Below are 25,170 nucleotides of genomic sequence, written 5' to 3'. Positions count from 1 at the left end.
TGTGGGGAAAATTGGTGTTACTGTTCTAATAGCTAGTCAGAGTTTTTCATTTCAAACACTAACAAAACTATAACTTCTGTTCAGGGAATTCATTCTTGTACTTAAATCAGTGTAATTTAAAGTTAAAGATAAATCATCACAGCTCAAAATCTCACCTCAGTTCTGAAAATGATTTATAATGGTTTATTAAAGATGTACATTTTCAGCTCAATTTCTTTATTTGTAAACTTATTTTGGTAATTCACTCTTCTAAATCAATATATGTTGGGTAACTAAACCATCTGTTTATGAAAATTCTTCAGTGTATGTAACAAACAAAAATTCTGGATGATTGTAACCAAATGATGGATGGATGAATGAAGATAGTTGATACACAAAAATACAATTCTTCCCTCAATTATTCAAGTTCCAGCTGTGAATATTATTTTGATTTGCAACTGTGATGTAAAAAAGTTTAAATTATGCTAATATGTAGTTTTGCTGTTATTTCATTAATCTGTCTATATAAGAAATTATCCCATCTTAGTGGTTTAAAGTTACACTTTATTAGCATTATTCACATTTCTGTGGATCAAATGGATTCACTCAGTGATTTTCACCTGGGGTTTCACACAAACAGTGGCTGGTGTTGGTGTCATCTGAAGGTTTGATTGAGCTAGACATCCAAGATGAAGGTCAGTTTACATTGGATGTCACATGGGAGCTCAGCTACAGATTTTGACCAGCCTCTCCATGTAGCTCTCTTATGTAGCTTCTTACAGGTTCTTAGAGAAAGCATCACATGTTCCAATTTAGGGGGAAACTACAAAGCTTTGTATGACCTAGTTTGAAAATCCCAGGACATCACTTTGCCTCATTCTGTAGGAAGAGGTAAGTTACTGTACTCAGGCAAGATTTAAGAAGAGAAACACTGGACACCATTTCTTGATCTGGGAATCAGTGTATATGTACAGGAAATGAAGGAACTGATGGTATTTAGCGTTGACTATCACAACTTGTCAATAGTTCTTTCTTCAAAGATATAAGCACGTCTTAAAGTTAAAGAGAGATATGTCAGTAAAAGCACTTTTCCTTTCTGATATAAAGAGATCCAACACCGTTCCAACTCTTTCCAGGTTTATCTGTTTTTGAGACAGAGGAAAAGTAGCAAAACCCATAAATGAAATTTACCTCATTTCAACTATAAACATTGGCAATAATTTTATGCCCTGCCATCAATGTGGCAAAAATGGCAAATATGGCAAATACTTAATAAACTATGAAGCACTAAGAAACATAGTTACCCTTGCTTTGACAGGACTAATAGGTTGTTAAGCAAATTGGGTGAGGAACCATATTTCTTATTTCATTTACATCTCCATGGAGCAAATATTAATAATCCTATTTTGCAGATAAGGCACAAAAGTTTTGTTTTTGTTTTTTGCCTTAAATTACACAATTAATGAGTAGTATAACTAAGATTCCAGCCCACAGATTGCTTTTTCTTACTACATATGCTGCTTCAGTGAATAGTTAATAAATATAATAAAAACTTGTGGAGAAAATGAGAGGTGATAGAACAGAGATAGGGCAGAGTAAAAGGCAGGGGGAGCCAGGAATCATTGTCCTGAGCAACTTTTGTTTTATGCTATATAAATAACTACAAAAGCTGTTTCAACAAGTATTTTCTATAACCCTATATAGTGAGAGTGACAGTCTTAAAGCAACCACAATTGGAAAAGAAGTTAACAAAACAAAATTATAGATGTGGGGAGTGGAGGAAGAGAGAATAATGTCCTGAAGGTCATGGAACCAGCAGTCAGAATGAGGCCTATAGTGGCTAGGGATGGGGTGTGGGAAATACTTTGACAAGTGATGAACAATGAGATACATGCAGAGACAGGAGAAGTGACCCTTTCCCTCCCTTGGTGCTCCCACCCCTGGTGCTGAATAGCCTTTTGGGTTTGTATAGAGCTTGAGGAAGACTGTGAAAGAAAAGATGAGCACATCCATGCTGCCCGCTGCATGGCACTCTCTGATTTTTTTCTCTTGCTACTGTTTGAAAACAAAACAAAACAAAACAGCATGCCCATAGTAAAGTGAATTAATTTAAAATTTCAGTAACAGCAAAGAAATATAATGTAACAAATAAAACATACAATTTTTTAATTATATACTATTATTCTTCTATTCCAGAATTATGTTTGTAGTTCAATCTTAAAAAACAGAGGGAAAAATAGCATGAGCACAGCTACTACTTCATTTGATTCACTTCATTTCTCTAAACAGTATATAATTGTTTTAAAATGGAATTAATTTTTTTTAAGAAAAACACTCCGACAAAATTACCCAAAACAAGGAAATATAATGAAAGTGTTAAATATTACCTATTATGCTATTATTCTTTATAACTGATTTATATGTGTTACTAGTTGGAAGATTTATTTAGGCAAAATACTGTTCATAAAGCTTAAAATCTCATCAAAACCTGCTTCCAAAAAATTTCAGGCCCAATAAGAAATTTTTCTCATATATTTTCTGAATAAATTGATTCATATCTTTTAGGAGTTATGTGGTCTCAAATAATTTTTGATAATTGATGTACATTTTAATTCATGAGAGAAAATGCACACTTTAAAAAGATACCAAATTTAATGTCATTCTTTATCTGCTTCTAATTCTTATCTATACATTCATCTATATCCATCCCAGCCTATTGTGAATAATAATTTCTAACTATTTTATGATCCATGTTTTTGCTGCAAAATACACAAAGTAATTAAGCCACATTGAAACAATTCATAAATACACTATTCAATAACTGAGCTACCAAAAAGTTTTACTGAACACTAAGGAGACAAAAAAGAATGCCTATATAGCAGTAATATCATTCCACATGTTACATTTGTTCTTGCAAGCCAGCCAAGCTCGAATTAATTGTACTGACTAAACTTTTCTTCTTGGAGAAAATTAAAGATATGCTGTTGTCAACACTTGAGCACAACCTTGCCGACACTTAAACGCAGAGAAGGGTGTGACATCCTGCCCCGGCTGCCTTGTGCTAATTAATCACTCTGGTATTTAGGACCATTCAAGCAGACAAATTAATGGGGAATAATTAGTGTATCTTTGTTCCAGCTCAGCTTTGCACACCAGACACTCTCTGGGAGAGAGGGGAGTTTGCAGAGCACAAGCCATTAGCACGTGCATAGTTTCACTTCTGTTCAGCAAGTTCTTCAGAGATTAAGAGAAAGGCCAAATTAGTAGACGTGTGACTGAGGTTAGGACACCCTTCTGGAAAGAAAGCCCTGTGTTTGGGTATCAGCTTACAGAAGCAAGTTCTTAATCCATATACTGACTTTCATGAAACAATTAAACCTCAGAGAAAGATATAATTTCAAACGCCATAAAGAAGTCTTTTCAAAAGTACAGTGAATTAATTTATTTTTATTTGTATTATTTATGTTTATTCATATATCACAGAGATAAATTCAAGCCTCAGAAATTTCTCATTTTACCTTATTGTTAGCCTTTGTGCATTTTTACTGAAAAAATGGATTTTTTTCAACAAATAGTACTCATAAATTTTGTAATTAAATAGTGTAGACCATTTAACCTCTCTGCTGTTAGTAAGAACTCTCTGCAGATACTCCCTACGGCCATAAAACTTAATTTGTTTCTTCTGATAGGAATCATAGAGTAGAAAATTCAGGCAAAGTCTACATATACAGTCAGTGTGACCAGCACAGTATTGATTAAACTCTGTCCCATTTTACACTGTTGACTGGTTTCAGCGTATGCATGGACTGAGTTAAGGCACTGTTTTCTTGTTTGTTTGTTTGTTTTAATCAAAATATGTTTAAAAGCTAAAACTAAAAATTAGGTATTTATGGTTATGGATTTAGATTATTTCATGATTTGTCTCACCTCTAAAAATATAACAGAAAGTCAACTGATTCACGAGTTCAAATTCTCCTGAATGAAACTCATCAGTTTTACTTTAATACAGAGATTTCTCCCTTCACCAGACAAAAACATCTGATTTTCTACAAATAATACTTTAAACATCAGATTTTATTTTGATAATAAATTATTTCTAAGCTTTTTATTGAGTAACAGTTTGCTATATGAAGAAATATAAACATACTGCAAATAATTGTATGAATATATGTATATACATTCATATAATCACACTTATTTTTAATAGCATCTGTGTGAGTAATCTTTAATTACTTTTTATTTTTCTGTAAAGGAGGTGTTTGACTACCTAAAGTATGTTTTCGGTGTTCAGTGACTATTTTCTATTTCACAACCTCACTCTCCAGCTTTGGCCCTTAACAATCAAGGCACGAATTATTGCTGCAGGAGGACAGAGAGCATCCTGCAAACTCCACACCGACTGTAGGGAGGTTCACACCCTGATCACCTCACTCTCAGAAGGCCAGGCTACCCAATGGAGGGGCAGGCCTGACTAGGTCAGGAGCAGATGGAAAAGGAGACCACACAGTGAGAAAAGAGATTCCAGTACCTGATCAGGTTATCCATCCTTTTGTAAATAAATTCCACCACCCAAAATATAAAGATGAAAATAAACGTGGACCATCTGTGAATAGGTTTAGTTCTATTAAAAGCACATCATGATTTAACAGTATAAGAGAGAAATGTCCCCACCTGGGATATGCTATAATTTGGAATATTGTTTTACCACACCCAACTTCAAGATTTCATGAAAACATAATATTGTTAGGCATAGTGCTCTTGAAATTGTGCTGGTGGAGAGGGAGAGAGAAAAAAAAACCAATCACAAAAACCACACAGTCTTGCAATTTCTTAGAGGCGAGAAATGAATCTCTCTCTCGTTTCCTCTGAGATACTAAATTACTGCCTACAATAAGCCCAGATGCCATTAGAAAGGCTTCCATCCTGGGAGCGGGCCCTCCTAGATCTTTGAAGGTGCCTAATCCTCATTAAAGGCAAACCCTGCGCGTAGGAGGGGCTGCGCTGGCATCAAGGCACCTGGCGATGACTAAAAGCGCTGGCCCCATGTGCGGCTGCCGCTGAGCAGCAGAATGTAATTTAGTCGCACCAGCGGGAGCAGGGGTCAATGATTTTATATTAATGGGGATCACGACAGTTCTAAGCTGTGGCGTGCTTTGAAATAAGTGTTGTACAAGGCAGCAAAGAGAGCTCGGCGGAGGAAATGAGCTGTGTCACTGTCTCCTCATGCCTAGCAGCAAACACTGCCATGTTTTTAGACTCTGCCATCATAATATTTTATAAACAATAATTACCTGTTTCATTTAAAAAACTCAAACTCCGAAAGTAATACCACTGAAGATGCAACTAGATATGAGAAAATTCCTTTCTAATACAAATAGAGTCCATGTGTAGCCAAAGAATAAACTATTGATGGGATGCTCAGAGATGAAAACTAACTTATGCAAATAAGCCAAGGCCTGTTATGGATAGTTGTTGTGATGCTGTTGGAAGATGGTATATCATTACATACCTTGACATGTTGTCACTGTCCATACCTAAAACAAAAGATATGGAGAAATATTTAGAGGCAGTGATTTTAAATAGTATTCAGTATTTAATCTTTGCAGTAAAAACATTATTATCACAATTTATGCAAAATTTCTCTATAAAATTATTTTCAAATTTATTTTTAGGAATACCAGGTTTAGGCTTCATATTCAATTTTTAGCAGATCAATGTATATTTTTTACAATTAGCAATGGGGTACAGGGTCAGAAAATTATTTTTGTCAGCATCTCTGTGGGTAAGACAAAGAAGCAAACTAAGAGTTCTTCTAGGTCTCATGGATAGTCAGATGAGAAGGGGCGCATTGTATGTGGAAAACAATAGAGGTATAACAAAAAGTGAGGTTTTGATTTTCAAAATTTCTTTTTAAATATACAAGTAAGGGTTACTTGAGCCAATAGAGGTAAACATATAAACTGTTTCAAAAAATGATTGATTGGGGGAACTGTATTATTAAGTGGATAACAGCTATCTGAGAGTTACAAGCAAATTCTGTTGTGAAAAAGGTGGACATGCTTATGCTAAAAACAAAATCTATTCTCATAAATTGACACGTGGTGAAACAACCGATTAATTTTCAATATTTCTCCCATGCACAAGACAGTTTTTGCACTTAGTGAGCTATTACTGTAGAATAAAGTGGTATCATTGAACACTGAATTACACGTTATCTGAAAAACATTTTGTATAAAACAAAATCCAAGTATGGTTAGTCTATTAAAAGATGCGCTTTTCAGAGATAATCTGTGAAACAATAGTGTGTTGACAATGCTCTATACTAAAGCTCATACACATTTAGACATACATATGAAGATTGTGCAGTACAATATGTTTAGGAAACACTGCATTCTATAAGAATTAAAAAAAAAAAATTCTTGAAGAATGTTAGCATGTTAAAGGCTCTGAGAAGTCCTGAAATACTCTCTTTAGTTTTGTTCAGATTTTTATGTATCCAACTGATTTCATTATCACATTTTGCTCCTGAACCTATTAACATCCTCTTCTCTGAACTACACTTTGGTTAATGCTGCATTAGAGTCCACTGAACTGGTGAATACACATTTTCATGAAAAGGAGCTAGTAAATATAATCTCTGCTCCAAATTTAACTCCCTTGTATGTAGATCTGGTTAATAGAAGATCTGGGTAGCAAATTATAATTTAATTAAAATTCCAGACTTTCAGAAACTGTGCAATAATCTTCATGGTATTTATAAATTAATAGACCAACATATTGGAGAGATACACTCTCTCATTCTCAGGAATAGAAAAGCAGAGCATCAGGAGAAATAGGAGTCACCCAAGGTTGGGTTTTGATGTGGAGACTTGCCTAATTCATCATGATTTTATATAATATGGAATACATAATAATGGGAGATACATGTAGTTTTGTCGGAATAATTCAAGCTAGGACTAGGTGAGGTGAATGAGGCAACCTCTCAACCACAAAATATAAGGGTCAACAAAGAACTCAGTAATCAAAATACATAATATTTAAATCAATGTTTTAAGAAATTGATGCAAATAAATCCATGAAAAACAAAGTATAACACTTTAAGTAAAGACAAGATTAGTGTTACAGATTTCTCCTTTTGCCTCAGACTCCAATATGGGTCAGTACATCACTGGCAATATAGTGCCAGGAGACAAATGGCAGAAAGGGGCACTTAATTGGGAGTTCAAATTAGTTCTGATGCTCTCTGCTAATAAATAGCCATATAACTTTAGAAACATCTGTCAGTAGACCAGGTCTCCGTATATTCATCTATGGAGAGAACAACATTTCCCAAATTTTTCTGAAAAGCATTTATTTAATGATATGTTTATAGGTATTCAGGAAAACAGAGATGTGGGTAGTAATTTGATATCAAATATGTTTGGGAAAGCTGCATCAAATTTGGTCAGATTTCTTTACTACAGGACTTCCCAGAACTTTTAACATGCTGATGATATATTTCATGACTGTCTTACAAGAAAAATAGACAATACAACAAATAGAACATTTATTATCATCTCGCACAGGATATGCAAAATGCTGAACCAAATGATCTAAGCTCTTTCTTTATAAAACTTAAAAATTTGAAAGAGATTTTTTCTACAGGTAATGGGTATAGAAAACATAGGAATTTGGTAAAATTAAAATTTGATAAGAAAATAATTTTGACTATGCTTAGAGAAATCTATACTTCTGCAAGCATTTATAGCATAACTGACTTCATATTTAAATTCCCTAAAAATAGAATATCTATAAGTTGGCTTCAAGAGCCAAAATAAATTTTAGATTAGGGCTAAAGTTCTGATATTAAAACTTTACAAAAAACATGTGAAAGATGGAAAATGAGCAGATTAGAAAATGAACCACTATGAGAAGATGATGGGAAGAGTAGATGGGAAAAGTTATTTTATGGGAACATATAATTATGAAGATGCTTCAGTATATGATTATGAAATTTGGTATCAATCTTAAAAAGATTATCAATCATTATACACACACATGCATAGATACAGATATATGCATATGAACAAATAGATATTGAAGCTTGAAAGGGATAATTTTAAGGTGTATAAATGAATTCATAATCAGAGAAGAAAATTTTATCAATATCTTTTAAAGAGTTGATAAAATAATGCAAAACAGATCTATGATAGATTAATAATGCACTTAGTAGGGGTTATTTTTGGAAGAGCTCAGTATCAAGTAGCTGAGCTGAATACTGTACAAAGCATCTCTTTGAAGCTATGTCCAAAACAAAGTACTGAACTGGAATTTTCATGAATCTGAATATAAATATTATTCTTTTCTTTAAATCTGGTTTCCTATTGTTTTCTTCTATAACCCCATGTCAATTTTGTCAATCAGTAACTACCATATCTAATGTTTTAGCTCACTCTCTTAAACCCCATTTTCAAAAACCCTTCACTCCAGAGGACTTATAATCCACTAATTCTATCAGGTTTTCATGGCCCACATCATCTGATGTCCCTACTTTCCTGCTTACACAGCTATCTTCCTCAGTCATATTTACTGCCTCACATGCACTTCCAATTCTCTCATTCCTCTTTTATTTATTTATTTAATTTTTTCTCTCGTTCCTCTTTTAATTCATTGTACTGGATGCCAAAACAACCAACATGGGTAAATCCAATTCAGCCTATTTCGGCATGTACACTTGCACAGAGTGAAACACACACACATGCAACACACACATGCATACACCCACACACACATTTCTTTCTGAATTCAGTTTACATTTATGATCACAGACCTCAGTTGTGTTCTGATGCTTGATGGTACTTTATTGTAACTTACTCTTCATCATGCAGAATGGTGATTTTTCATTACTCCTCCTCCTCTGACTCTTCAGCATTAGCTAGTTTCCCCATGTTCATTCTGTAATGACTCTGGTCTTTGTTTTTTTGCACTGAGAATTTCCACAAGCTTATCTCATTTTCTTCGTAAGTCTAGCAACTTATTCTGGAAAAAGCCCAGCTATTGTTAATAAAACGAGAAAAGTTTGTGTGAAATCAATGTACCCTGGCATCAAAAGCGGACTGGATGCACATGCATGACCAATGATGACTTCACTGTACTAGTCAGTGGGGGCGGTAGATGCTGTTGAGTGAGCACGTGTACTGTGTGACTGTCACATTCAAAATGACTGAGTGAGTAGAGCAAAAAAACCACATCAAATTTTGCTTTAACTTGGAACATTCTTCCATAGAAACTATTCAGATGATTCAGAAGGCTGTAGCTATGGGCAGCTGGTGACTGGTGGCTTCATCACAACAATGCACCAGCTCATGTATCACGTCTTGTGCAGAGTTGTTTGGTGAAACATCAGATCACCTAGGTGACTCTGCCTCCTTACAGCCCAGATTTGGTGCCCTGTAACATCTGGCTTTTCCCCAAACTAAAATCACCTTTGGAAGGAAAGAGATTTCAGATAATTGATGAGGTTCAGGAAAATATGATGGGTAAGCTGATGGTGATTGGGAGAACTGTGAGGTCTCAAGGTGCCTACTCTGAAGGGGACTGAGGTGTCATTGTTAGTGTACAATGTTTCTTGTATCTTGTATCTCCTTCAATAAATGTCTCTGTTTTTTATATTACATGGCTGGATATCTTCTGGACAGACCTTGTAAATTTTGTCCTCTATAATTTGTAAGGTCAGCTTCTCCATTTGCCTGTTTGATTGCATGAGATATGACCTAATCAATTACATAATTCAAAAAAGTCTTTCATTTCTCTTATCACTCATTTTCTTACCTCTACAGCTCTCCCATCTCTTGTCCCCATTTCCCCTTCTGGCTTCTGTATAACTTCTCTCCTTGTTTTTTAACAGCAAAATTCCTCTTTTGAAGACTTCTACTCCCACTTACTCTTTCTATTTCAATTTGAGCCCACTCCAATGAGGTTTTTGCCACTATTCACTGTACAGAATTCCATCACTTATCATGGGTATTACGTTCCAGATCCCTCCACCCCCCTGTGAAATAGGAACCTTACATTTATTCTACACTCTTAAACCTACATAACTTTAATGACATACATATACAGCACGGCAAAATCCCGCAATATAGTGAAAAATCCATGACAAGTAATTAAATATAATATTTTTAAAAATCCCGCAATACAGTGAGGCTGTGATAAGTGAACTGCTATATAGGGAGGGAATATTGTACTGTACAAAAATTGGGTCACCAATGAACTCTATTTTTACTAAATTCAGTGGTCAACTCTTACTATCCATTATATTTGAGATATAAGTAATATTGGACAGTCTTCATATCTGTTGTAACTTTAAATAAATCCATATTATCTTCCACTTAGATTATTCCAAATCCCCTCAACTGTCCTCCTTGCTCTCATATCCCTGCCCCTCCCCATTCACCCTTGACTATCCATACCTTACTGTAGCCAGAAAAATCCCATGGAAAGATAAAATATACTGTCACAATTTTATGCTCAAATTTCCCTCTCCTTCTTACAGTTAAAGCCAAAGATTTCACAATGTACAAGGTACTGTCTGTGCTGATCACCTATTTCCTCTTTGACATTATCACCTAAGCCTTCCCTTCTTGCCAGACCAGCTCATTACACCCCAAGTTATCTTCTGAAGGGTTGGCCCCTTTTAGTACAGGTTTCCTTTTCTAAGTGAGTGTTCTAGGAATGTATCTGTATCAGTGTACCAGCTGGTGTTCTTGTGAGAGGCTGCATTTGGCTTTAGGTTGTTTTTTTTTTTTTAAGACTACTTCAACGTGTTTGCCCATTTCATGATGGGTGATTTATGAGCATACCTGCCGATACTGTGCTGAGTGTTTAGCAGGGTTTTTTTTTTTTTTTTACCAAAAAACAGTTTGACCCCTGTGCACCACCCTCCTTATTCACTCAATCTCACCCTGAGTGAATTTTTTGTTTCCCAGAATAAAGAAAAATCCTCATATGGAAACGGTTTCCAAATGTGGAAAAGGCAAAACAAAAAATGGCAGAAGCAATAAAAGGCATCAAAATAGACAATTTCTAAAACTGTTTTGAGCAGTGGAAAAATGTCTCAATAGGTCTATTGCATTAAATGGAGAGTACTTTGAAGGTGACTAAAGTTTAAACATGTAAGAATACATACACAATTTTATATAAATAAATTCCATTTTTTGGTCCCCCTTTGATAGCCACTTTGGCCTCTCTGCTTTTCTTCAAACTCTGTACACTTCTAACTCACTGCTTTTGAATATGGTCTTTCCTCTGCTTCTAATAATCTGAACTTTAATATTCACATGACTTATTTTACTTCCTTCAGATTTTCAGTCACCTGTCACCTTCTCTGAGTAATCCCCTGGAGACCTTGTCTAAAATTGTACACACACACACACACATCATACCTCCCATATCAATACTTGTGTTTTTAACAACTGCACTAACCATTATCTAACATTATTATTTTTAACATATATTTTATTTATTACTTATATATTTCAATTACTATGTATTCATTTTACTTATTTAGAATGTGAGCTCTATGAGGGCAGGTTTTCCATCTTTGGTTCTATTCACTGATTTATACTTAGCACCTAGAACAGGGTTGAAATATAATAGGTACCCAAAACATATTTGTGAAATAAATTAATAATGATTTCAAGTTGAAATCGCTCATCTAATTATAATAATTAAATAAATAATTCAAAGCTAATATATAATATTGTAATGAGACAGATTAGAAACAATACAAGAGATCCTACTTCTCTTATTCTATATTTATATTGCCTCTCAACTTTTGGAAATCTGATATATAAAGTTTTCATTTTTATATTATTAAACATGACTTTATATTATTTTCTGGCAACTAGATTTCTATTCTTTCTTAAGAAGGTCTTTCTCAGAAACTCTTTTTAAAACCATCTAGAGTTTATTTTGTACATGTTGTATTATACCAGTTCAATGTGTTGTTTATCCCTATTTGTACTCTTCTTTATTTAGTGTTCCATATAATCTTTAAGATCATTTTGCCCAATTTTCATAATAGTTCTGTTGAATTCTAATTGGAATTTCATTAAGTTTAATAATTAATATTTTTAAAATGACCATGTTTAGCATATTAACTCAAGGCTAATAAATGAGGTGGGTTCATAGTTCTCTAGTTTATATTCTTCTTATCAGGCTCTGAAGGTATTTCTGTTGCTGTTTATATTTTGAAACAACTTTAATCACAATGAAATCACATTACTTGGGTTTGCATAAAATTCAGACTTAAAACAATCTTGTTCTGATGACTCTTCTCCTCAATTTTAAAATTATTAAATACCTCACACATATAAAAGACTATAAACACCCATAGGCCCATCGCCAAGCTGAAAAACATAAACATTTCCAAAAGATTAGAAGACTCTCAAATTTCTTTACATGCACAATTCCTTCCTTCCAATTCAGAGGTAGCCATTTTTCAGAATTTTGAATTTATCATTTTATGATTCTTCTTTATAGTTTTATGATGCTGATATTTATGCGTAAGATATATTATTCAATTTGGTGTGAATTCAAACATTGCTTAACAGAAATAATACTGCATGTATTGTTCTGCAATGTGGTATTTTCAGTCAATATCATGTTATGAAAGTTATTCATATTATACACATCTGTATTTCAATAATTTCTCACTGAATTATAAGTGTTGCACTATCATATTTTATTAGTTTCTTTAGGCATTATTTTGCTTTTACAAATAATTACTTGATAAACATTGTATTTTATGTACCATAATTGACATATACATATAAAATAATTAAATAAATGGATAATTAAATATATGGATATATATTTATATTATATTATATTATATTACATTATATTATATTATATTATTTAGAAAATTCTCTCATTATCCTTTCTGGAGATAGTCATTTTTTTTAACCTGTACCACCATAAACTAGTCTTGCATGTTCCTGAACTTCATATAAGTGAAGTCCTAAAGAAAGTACTCTTTCATGTCTGGCATTTATATGTAGCATCTTATTAGCCAAAAAACAAACAAAAAACAAAAAACAAAAAATGTGGGTTTTTTTTTTTTTTTGTGTGTGTGTGTGTGTGTGTGTGTGTGTGTGATTCCTCCATGTTTTTGAATCTTTTAGTACTTTGTTACTTTTATACTGTTGGTAGTAATTCATTGCATGAATATATCATCGTTTGCTTATAAATTCACATATTATGAGCCATTTCATTGACTTTAAGTTATAGATATTATGAATAAAGCTGCTATGCATATCTTTCAATAGGCGTTTTATAAACCATGCTTTTAATTCACTTGAGTAAATATAAAGGACTGGAATTGTCAACTGGTTTTTCTAGTTCACCACTCCACCAGGATTTTAAGAAAGTGGCCATTGCTCTAAAATTTTGCTAACAATTTGCATTGTCAGTCTTTAACTTTTTAACTGCTTTATTGGGTATAAAGGAATGTCCCCTTGCATTTTATTTTTATTTATTTATTTATTTTGGTTTTTCAATTACAATTGTCCCATTTTCCCCCATTTCTCTCCCCCACCCAACCCACCCCTTCTCCTGCAATCATATCCCTCCCGTTGTCCATGTCCATATCATTTATACGGGTTCTTTGACTAAACCCTTCCCTTACTTATCTCCCTTCTCTCCCTCTCCCCTCCCCCCTATTGACTGCTATTCTGCTCTTTGTTCTATTTAGTTCCTTTGTTTGTGTTGTTCTTTAGTTTCTTGTATTAGGTGATATCATATGGTATTTTTCTTTCTTTGCCTGGCTTATTTCACTAAGCATAATTCTCTCTAGTTCCATCCATGTTGTTGCAAATGGCAGGAGTTCCTTCTTTCTTTCTGCTACATAGTATTCCATTGTGTAGATGTACCACCGTTTTTTGATCCACTCATCTACAGATGGGCACTTAGGTTGTTTCCAGCACTTAGCTATTGTAAACAGTGCTGCAATGAACATAGGGGTGCATAAGTTCTTTTGAATTGGTGTTTCAAGATTCTTTGGGTATAATCCTAGTAGTGGACTCGCTGGTTCAAAAGGCAGTTCCATTTTTAATCTTTTGAGGTAATTCCATAGTGTTTTCCATAGTGGCTGCACCAGTCTGCATTCCCACCAACAGTGCAGTAGGGTTCCCGTTTCTCCACATCCTCGACAGCACTTGTTGTTTGTTGATTTGTAGATGATGGCCATTCTGACTGGTGTAAAATGGTATCTCATTGTGGTTTTTATTTGCATCTCCCTGATGGCTAATGACGTTGAGCATTTTTTCATGTGTCTATGGACCTTCTATATGTCCACTTCGGAGAAGTGTTTGTTCAGGTCCTTTGCCCATTTTTTAATTGGATTGTTTGTTTTCTTGATGTTGAGTCGTATCAGCTCTTTATATATTTTGGAAATCAGTCTCCTGTCTGTAATGTCATTGGCAAATATGTTTTCCCATATGGTTGATTTTTTTTTCATCTTGCTGAAGTTTTCTTTTGCTGAGCGGAAACTCTCTGGTTTGATGTAATCCCATTTATTTTTTCCTTTATTTCTCTTGCTTTAGGAGATGTATCCGTGAAGAAATTGTTATGTGAGATATCTGATATTTTCTTGCCTATGTTTTCCTCTAGGACTTTTATGGTGTCATGGCTTACATTTAAGTCTTTGGTCCATCTTGAGTTTATTCTCGTGTGTGGTGTAAGTTGGTGGTCTAGTTTCACTTTTTTGCAGGGCCCTATTCAGTTCTCCCAGCACCATTTGTTAAAGAGGCTCTTCTCACTCCGTTTTATGTTCCTTCCTCCTTTATCAAAGATTAGTTGACCATAGAGGCCTGGGTTTATTTCTGGACTCTCTATTCTGTTCCACTGATCTATATGTCTGTTCTTATGCCAGTACCAGACTGTTTTGATCACAGTGGCTTTGTAGTATTGTTTGATATCTGGTGTTGTGATTCCTCCTGCTGTGTTCTTCTGTCTCAAGATTGCTTTTGCTATTCGGGGTCTTTTTTGGTTCCATATGAATTTATGGAGTATTTGTTCTAGGTCTGTGAAATATGTCATTGGTATTTTAATAGGGATTGCATTGAATCTGTAAATTGCTTTGGGTAGTATGGCCATTTTGATGATGTTGATTGTTCCCATCCAAGAACATGTTATTTGCTTCAATTTATTTGTATCTTCCTTAATTTGTTTCTTCAATGTTATGTAAATTTAGGAGTACAGGTCTTTTATCTCTTTGGTTAAGTTTACTCCTAGGTACTTTATTTTTCTTGTTGCTATAGTAAATGGTATTTTCGTTTTTGTCTCTGTCTCTGCTATTTTATTGTTGGTGTACAGAAATGCTTTAGACTTCTGTGTATTTATTTTGTACCCTGCAATTTTGCCAAATTCATTTATTATATCGAGTAGTCTTTTAGTGGAGTTTATAGGACTTTCTAGGTATACTATCATGTCATCTGCATATAATGATAGTTTTACTTCCTCTTTCCCAATTTGGATGCCTTTTATTTCTTTTTCTTGTCTGATTGCTGTGGCTACGACTTCCAACACTATGTTGAATAGGAGTGGAGAGAGTGGGCAACCTTGTCTAGTTCCTGAGTTCAGGGGGAATGCTTTCAATGTTTGTCCATTGAGTATGATGTTGGCCTCAGGCTTCTCATATATAGCCTTAATTATGTTAAGGTATGCTCCCTCTATTCCCATTTTGCTGAGTGTTTTCATCATGAATGGGTGTTGTACTTTATCAAATGCTTTTTCTGCATCTATTGATATGATCATGTGATTTTTGTCTTTCATTTTGTTTAGGTGATATATTATATTTATTGATTTGCGAATATTAAACCATCCTTGCATCCCTGGAATGAAGCCTACTTGATCATGATGTATGATCTTTTTGATGTATTGCTGGATCCTGTTTGCCAATATTTTATAGAGAATTTTAGCATCTATGTTCATCAGTGATATTGGCCTGTAGTTTTCTTTCTTTGTTGTGTCTTGACCTGGTTTGGGGATTATTATAATACTGGCTTCATAGAAAGAGTTTGGGATTTTCCCTTCTTGGATTTTTCGGAACAGTTTGAGGAGGATAGGAGTTAGTTCTTCCCTGAATGTTTTGTAGAATCCGCCTGTGAAGTCATCCAGTACCGGGCTTTTGTGTACAGGGAGATTTTTGATTACTGTTTCAATTTCCTTCTTTCTTATTGGTCTGTTGAGACTTTCCACTTCTTCTTGATTCAGTTTTGGAAGGTTATGTGTTTCTAGAAATTTGTCCATTTGTTCTAGATTGTCAAATTTCTTGCCATACAGTTGTCTGTAGTAATTTCTAACTATCATTTGTATTTCTGTGGTATCAGTTGTGATTTCTTCTCTTTCATTTCTGATTTTGTTTATTTGGGTCTTCTTTCTTCTTTTCTTGATTAGACTGGCTAGAGGCTTGTCGATTTTGTTTATTTTTTTGAAGAAGCAGCTCCTAGTTTTGTTGATCTTTTGGATTGTTTGTTTAGTCTCTATGTCATTTAGTTCTGCTCTGATCTTGATGATTTCGTTCCTTCTTCTTGCCCTAGGCTTTGTTTGTTGTTGTTGTTCTAGTTCTTGTAGCTTTATGGTTAGGTTTTTTATTTGAGATTCTTCTCTCCTTTTCAGATAGGCCTGTATTGCTATGAACTTCCCTCTCAGGACTGCTTTTGCTGTGTCCCACATGTTTTGATCTGTTGTGTGCTCATTATCATTAGTTTCTAGAAATTTCTTGATTTCTCCTTTGATGTCATTGTTAACCCATTCATTATTTAATAGCATGTTATTCAGTTTCCATGAGTTTGGGTGTCTTTGATTTTTTTTCTCTGAGGTTGATTTCTAGTTTCAAGGCAATGTGGTCTGAAAAGATTCTTGATATGATTTCAATTTTCTTGAATTTGTTGAGGCTTGTTTTGTGTCCTATCATGTGGTCTATCTTTCAAAATGTCCCATGTGTATTTGAAAAGAATGTATATTTTGCTTCTTTGGGGTGGAAAGTTCTATATATATCAGTTAGGTCCATGTGGTTTAGTGTATTGTTCAATGCCTGTATATCCTTGGTGTTTCGTTGCTTGGATGATCTGTCTATTGTTGATAATGGAGTGTTGAAGTCCCCTACTATGGGCATGTTGTTGTTGATATCCTTCTTGTGGTCTTCTAGTATTTGCTTTATGTATTTGGGTGCTCCTATGTTGGGTGCATATATGTTTATCAATGTCATATCTTCTTGGTGGATTGTTCCTTTAAATATTATGAAATGTCCTTCTTTGTCTCTTTTTATTACCCTTGCTTTGAAATCCGTTTTGTCTGATATGAGGACTGCTACCTCGGCTTTTTTTTCCGGTCCGTTTGCTGGGAATATTTTTTTATATCCCTTTACTTTGAGTCTGTGTAAATCCTTTGTTTTGAGGTGTGTTTCTTGTAGACAGCAAATATGTGGGTTCTGTTTTCTTATCCATTCCGTTACCCTATGTCTTTTAATTGGAGCATTTAATCCACTTACATTTAAGGTTATTATTGACGTGTATTTATTCATTTCCCTTTGCACCTCTGTTCCTCTCCTCTTTTTTTTTTTTTTTTCTTCTTTTTTCTTAGAACACTCCCTTTAGCATCTCTTGAAATGCTGGTTTGGTGGAGATGTATTCTTTTAGTCTTCCTTTGTCTGAGAAACTCCTTATTTCACCTTCTGTTTTGAATGAGAGCCTTGCTGGGTAGAGTATTCTTGGTTGTAGGCCTTTGTTTTTCATTGCTTGAAATATTCTTGACCATTCCCTTCTGGCTTGTAATGTTTCTGTTGACAGTTTATAGCCTTATCGGAGCTCCCTTGTATGTTGTTTGCTGTTTTTCTCTTGCTGCTTTTAGGATTCTTTCTTTGTCTTGAAATGTTGCCATTTTAATTATGATGTGCCTTGGAGTGGGTTTTTGGGGGTTCCTCTTCATTGGAACTCTCTGTGCTTCCTGAACTTGTATAACTTTTTCTCTCATCAGGTTCGGAAAATTTTCTGTCACTATTTCTCCTATCAGTTTTTCAATTCCATGGTCCTTTTCTTCTCCCTCTCTAATTCCGATGATCCTGATATTATTTCTTCTCATGCTATCCTGTAATTATCTTACATCTTGTTCATATTTTTTCAATCTTTTTTCATTTTGCTGTGTTGTCTGGAGTTTTTCTCTACGTTATTTTCTAACTCACTAATCTGATCCTCTGCTTTGTTTAGTCTGCTTTTGACTGATTCTACTGTGTTTTTCAGTTCAGAGATTGAATTCTTCAATTCTTACTGGTTCTTGTTAACAATTTCTATGTCTTTTTTTATGCTGGTGTAGTTTTCTGCAAGTTCCCTATAATTTTCTTGGAGCTGCTGGTAACTTCCTTGCAGGTTGTCATAGTTGTTTTTAAGGATGTGAGTATATTGAGCTTCTTTACCACCATTGTTTTGAATTCCATGTCTGACATTTGGGCTATGTCTATTTCATCTATCTCTCTTTCTGAGGATTCCTCTTTTCTTTTCATTGAGGGGTTATTTTTGCATCTTACCATGTTGGATTCTTCTTGTTTTTATTTATTTATTTATTTGTTTGTTTTTTTTGGGGGGGGGGATGGTCTGCTTTGACTTCCCTCCTTTGTGGTGTGACATTCTTTATGGGTGATCTGGGGGTTTCAGTGGTGCAGTCTCTTTGATATCCTGAGCCTGATGTTCTTGGGTTACCTTTTATGTCGTTTGTTTATGCTGTCTGGTTATATTTCAGTTGTTCTTAGGTAAGATCTTCCTTCTGGCTAGTTGATTGAGAGTCACTCTATCCACATTGTCTTGAGTTCTTTTGTGGAGATGCTGTTAAAAACATAAACACACAGTCCAGGCAGGAGACCCACACCCTCAAAAAATATCCCCCACTCTCTATCCTGCTATCATCAGCCAACGAGCCCATATTAATATACATATAATGAGATTAGAGCTTTTATACTATAAGAAGAATATATAAGAGTTGTTTTTAGGGAGGAAAAATATAATTTTTGATAGAGGGGGTGATAGATTAATAATAGTTGAGACTATGCAAGCCAGTAAGTAATATTTACATTGTATGTTAATAAATATAGAAGAAAAGGAGGGAAAAATGCATAATATAGTAAGAAAGTGGGATTGTATTGTATTGGGTTTATATAGTAATTATATTCTATTATTTAGAGTGATAGGGGGGCTAAACTAGACACACAAACAAATAAACAATGATTAAAGAGAAAGGATGAGAAGGAGAGGTTATATGGAACACATTAGAGATATAGTTTGTTTTTATTTTCCTTTTTTCTTTCCCTCCTCTCCTCTCCTCCTCTCTCCTTTCTTTTTTTGGAAGGGGAAAAAAAACAAAAACCAATAACAAGAAAAAAGAAGAAAGAAAAGGAGAAAGAAAGAAAGAAACGAAAGAAGAAAGGAGAAAGAAAGAAAGAAGAAAGAGAGAAAAAAAGAGAAAAAAAAAAAGGAATGTTTTTACGCAGTTCAGCCTTGGTGTGTCGTCTTTTTCTGCGTCATGAGCTGGTCTAGTGTGGCAGTTCAGAGGTTCTTGTTTCTTGCAGCAATGGTGTATGCCTGTGGTGGCTGGCACAGCGAGCTCCCTTGCTGCCCATTGGAGTCAGCTGAGGTGTCCTTGCACGCGTGCCCATGCACGCGCAGGCGGCCCGAGAGCTTGCCCTGTGATTGGCTCCTATTGCCGCCAGGCTGAGGTGTTTTCGCACTCCTGTGCACGTGCCCTTAGTCCAGCTGAGCCGAGCTCAGGGAGTTGGTCTCTCGCCTCTTAGGGTGAGGCCCCAGACACTTGTGCTCAGTGGAAGTGAGTTAGGGTGGGGCCCCGGACACTTGTGCTCAGTGGAAGTGCGCATCTGTGAGTCACTGCCACCCGCTGTTCCAGTGCCACAGCCGCCCGCCTTCCCTCACCCGTCTGGGCGGGCCCAAACAGAGCCTGCGCTAGTGGTCTGCTTTCCGGCCTGGGGCCCAGCACCCACGGGAGCTGTCTAGGGGTATCTGTGCACGGTCCTCTGCGTGTTCAGTGGGCCCTCCCTGTGCCTGTTGGGGCACTGATCTTATGTCCGTTGGGGAGTGTCCAAGGGACGCTTGGACTCATGGCCCCGCACACCTGGGCCAGTGAGTGAGAGCACTTCCCTATGTGCGCCCCCGCGACCCAAGGGTAGGGTTGGGGAGTGGATGAGCGCGCCTCTGCGCCTGTGCTCCTCAAGAATGGCCTCCCACCCCCAAATTTTCCTCCCCTCTCCACTGTCCACTAGAGAAAAATATAAAGGAGAATTATGTTCTCACTTGCCCGGCAGCACGCTGTCTCCTGTCCTTCGGCACCAATGCCACTTGGTCGAGTCCCGTCTCTGCCAGCGGGCAGAGATCCGCTCTCCTCCCGACTCCTCTCTGGGGCAGCCTGTGGTTGCCAAAAAGCCTTTGTGTACTTCCAGCCACAACTTGGGCAGTCGCCCCAGTCAGGAATCCCGTTTCGTCCCCTTTTCCTCCACTATCCTCACTAAACAGGTTGTTCCCAGATGGATTTTCTCTAATCCAGCAGTGCCTTGGCTCGACTCCTGCCAGTGTCCAGCTGCTCACTTAGATGTTCTGTCTGCAATTAGCCCAAACTGCAAATGGGTCCCAGGAGCCTGAAAGCACAGACTCCCCTCACCCCTCCACCATCTTTCTCCTATCCCCTTGCATTTTAATTTGCAATTTCCACATTCCATTTGTACATTGTGAATGGTTTGCACAAAATTTTTACTCATTTTATAGGATAAAGTCCTTACATTTTAAAGTGTTACCTTTTTATAATTGATTTTAACTGTCTTTTATATATTTTAAATCCATATCTTTAACAGATATGTGTTGCATATATTTATCCCATCTATATCTTGGCTTCTATTTTATTTGCAGCATCTTTTTGAAAAACAGGCATTTTTTGTTTTTTTGAAGTGAAAACACTTTTGACAATATATAGCTTCTGATGTTATCAGAAATGAAATACCTGGTTTAGTTTTCAAAAGCAGGTCTTTAATTACCTTTCCAAACTCTTCCCCAATAATCTTGAGTATTTTTTGGAAATTTTATATTTGCATGTACATTCATTATCACTTCTGTCAGATATTTCCACAGAGCTGTACCTGGTATTATATTTCCACAGAGCTGTACCTGGTATTATCTCATAATTTCATATCTATGATATAAATGTAGTTATTTCTCCTTTCACATTTTTAATCATTTTTTCCTTGTACTCAATTTTAGTCAATAAATCACATGATATATTGTTCATTATATTACAACTGTTAAACAAACAGCTTTGATTTTATCTTTTACTGTTTTCTACAGTCTATTCTATCAATTCCAAATTTAACTTTAGGATGTTCTTTTTCTATTTTATTCTGCAGTTTTATTTTTCTTCTAATTTCATAAACTATTCTAATTTTTTGTTTTTCTTTTTTATTAAGACATTTATAGTGTATTTTTATCTGAGTAGAACTTTTGCTGAATCCTTACAATGTTGTCATAAAGTAACTTATTTTTGCTTTTTAAAGCTATCATAATTTTCATTTTTTAGCTTACAAAATTTCCAAATAAAATAACTAATATTCTTGTTAATATTTATATTGCTCTTTTTATTAAGTACATTTTATTACATTGTTACAGTAGTCCCAATCCTCTTCCTTTTTGCTTCCCTCTGCCCAGTACCCCGCCTCCCCCAGCAATCCCATCCTCCCTACTTCATGTCCATGGGTCGTGCATATACATTCTTTGGCTTCACCCTTTCCTATATTATTTTAAACTTTCCCCTGTCAATTTTGTACCAATCAATTATGCTTCTTTATCCCTTCACCATTTCTCCATTTCTCTCCCATCCCCCTCCCACATGATAACCCTTTAAATGATCTCCATATGTATGATTCCGTTCTTATTCTGAATTGTTTAGTTGGATCTTGTTTTAATTTTTTAGATTGAGTTGTTGATAGTTGTGAGTTTGTTGTCATCTTAGTTTTCATAGTTCTTATCTTCCTCTTCTTAAATAAGTCCCTTTAACATTTCATACAACAATGGCTTGGTAATAATGAACTCTTTTAGCTTTACCTTGTTTGGGAAGCACTTCGTCTGCCCTTCCATTCTAAATGATAGCTTTGCCGGATAGAGTAGTTTTGGTTGTAGGTCCTTGTTTTTCATCACTTTGAATACTTCTTGCCTGCACAGTTTCTTTTGAGAAATCAGCTGAGAGTCTTATTGGAACCTCATTGTAGGTAATTTCCTGCTTTTCTCTTGTTGCTTTTAAGATTCTTTCTTTATCTTTCACCTTCGGCATTTTAATTATAATGTGTCTTGGTGCAATTCTCCTTGAGTCTAGCTTCTTTGGGACTCTCTGTGCTTCTTGGACTCATATGTCTATTTCCTTCACCAAATTTGGAAATTTTTCCTTCATTGTTTTTTCACATGAGCTTTCAATTTATTGCTCTTTCTCTTATCTTTCTGGAACCCCTATGATTCAGATGTTGGCATGTTTAAAGTTGTCCCAGAGGTTCCTAAGCTTCTCCTCATTTTTCTCAATTCTTGTTTCCCCATTCTGTACTGGTTGACTGTTTTTTTCTTCCTTGAGTTCCAAATCATTGATTTGAACCCTGGTTTCCTTTCCTTCACCATTGGTTTTGTATGGATTTTCATTTGTTTCATTTAGCATAGCCTTCACCTTTTCCCTTATGCATTTGCCATACTCAAGCATATCTGTCAAGTCTGTGAGAATCTTTATCACCAGTGTTTTGAACTCTGCTTCAGTTAGGTTGGCTATCTCTTCATCTGTTAGATTTTCTATCTTCTCATCACTTAGTTCTCCCACTGAAACCTTGATCCATTCACCCTTTTGGGCCATACTTCTCTGTCTTCTCATCTTGACAAGCTCCTGTGTTTGTTTGCCTCCATGTCTTAGGTAGAGCAGTCGCTCCTATTATGTTGTAAGGGGCGGAGCCTTAGCTATTCATCAGTACAGGGCAACCCATTTCACAATGTTGTGGTGCTGTATGTGGGGGAGGGGATCTGAGAGGGAACAATGCCACTTGCTTAACACTTGCCCTTTTTCCAGGCACTTCTCCCACTTTTGTATGGGACTGGTGCCTCTCTAGCTGTTGCCATGGCCATTGTTCCCAGAGTGGGTGGGTCTGCGGATGTTCTAAGACCGTGGAGGCCCTTTAAATAAAGGACTCTGCTGAGAGACTGGCAGTTTCTTCCTCCGCTCCAACCTACACTGGTTTGCATAGTCAGAAGCAATGAGGCTTGATTTTCCCCGGCGCTGGGACTGTGAGCTGCGCAGTCTGGTTAGGAGCTGAGAATGCTCCCCAAGGGTCCCTCCTCACTTTTTAAAATGTGTGACTGCTCTTTCCGCTGGCCTGCCACTGCTGCTGCCACCACACCACATCCTCTCCTCCCTGGCTCTGTCCCTCCTGCCTGTCTGGATGAGTATTTCTTCTTTATATCTTTGTTTGTTGGACTTCCATGCAGTGATATTCTGGAACTTCTGGTTGTTTCTAGTTTTGAGGTAGTTGTATTCCTTCTTAGTTGTCGAGGGAGACCCAGCATGTCTGTCTAGGCCTCCATCTTGGCCTGAAGTGTATTGTTCTTTATTTATGTGGTAATAATCAAAGAATGGGACCTGTAGTAATGTCTTTGTTTTTAAATTTCTTAAGGTTTCATTGTGATCTAGTATGGAGGGGTTTTTGCAAATTTTTCAGAACACCCAAAATAAGTATCTTCCCTTTTCAAGAGATATAAATATCTATGTATAGATGATAGGAAATATTAATGATTTCATTGTCTAATTTATTTTAATAACTATTTTTTTCTATCTCTTTTCAATTGAAAAATGGAACTAAAATATTCCTGTATGAACAAATTCAGCTATTTTGTGTCTTGGAAAATATGTAGTTCCCCCTTATTTACAGGTCAGGGAATATGTTCTAAGACTTCCAGTGGATGCCTATAACCATGGATGGTACTGAACCCTATATACATATACTATGTTTTTTTTCTATACACACATAACTTTTCATTTAAAGGAAGCATTTTACAGCTTCTCTTTAATGTATCTGAGTTGTCGGTACCACTACTCATGCACTTTGGGACCATTATAAAGTAAAATAAGGGTTACTTAACACAAGCACTGCCATATAGTAAATCTGATAAACTATGTGGCTACTAAGTGACTAAGAGGTGAGTATGTGTATAGTGTGGGTATGCTGGACAAAAGAATGATTCACGGCCTAGGCATTATGGAGGAGAAGTTGCATATTTATAACTCAAGAATTGTTTATTTCTGGAATTTTCCATTTGATATTTTGGACTGCAAGTAACTAAATCTACGGGAAGCAAAACTATGGATAAAGAGGGATTATGGCATACCTTCTATGTAAGTGGTCTCTGTTATTATTACTTGGTATCTTCACTTTCAGCCTTTAAAATTGATTGCAACATGGCTGATATGACTATTAACACTTCTACCTTCTTTAGTTTAACCTGGTGTTTCTTTGTCCATCTTTTTATCTTCAAACTATTAAAAATGTATTGCCATGAATATGTCTCACATTCTCTTGTGCATTTTAAGTCAACCCAATAGGCTTTTTTATAATGAAAAAAAAATCAGTTAATTTACATTTAGTGTTGACTTATGAATTTGACTTTATTGCTTCTACCTTAATTATATATTTATTTTTTAATTTAAATATTTTATTTTTATGCTATTTAGGTTGCCCCAGTTTTCCCCCCTTTGCCCACCTCCACCTAGCAGTCCCTTACTTCCATAGTCAATCCCCATAGTGTTGTCCATGTCCATGGGTCATTCATATATGTTCTTTGACTAATCCCTTCACTATCTTTCAACCAGTCCTCACCTCTCCCCTACTTTCTTACAACTATTCATCTGTTCCATGTTCCAATGTCTTGTGTTCTGTTTTACTCAGTTTATTTTGTTTATTAGATTCCACTTATAAGTGAAATCATATGGTATTTCCTTTTTATATAATGAGGTTTTCTTTTTCTTTTTCATCTGGCCACATTGTTTGTATTCCATTTTATTCTTTTTAAGTATATTTTATTGATTATGCTCTTACAGTCATCCCAATTTTCTCCTTTTGTTCCGCCTCCACCCAGT

This window comes from Furipterus horrens, unplaced genomic scaffold (assembly GCF_987537825.1).
Source record: "Furipterus horrens unplaced genomic scaffold, mFurHor1.1.pri manual_scaffold_6, whole genome shotgun sequence".
NCBI lineage: Eukaryota > Metazoa > Chordata > Mammalia > Chiroptera > Furipteridae > Furipterus > Furipterus horrens.
The sequence above is the reverse complement of the archived record's forward strand: the minus strand, read 5'-3'. Positions refer to the sequence as shown.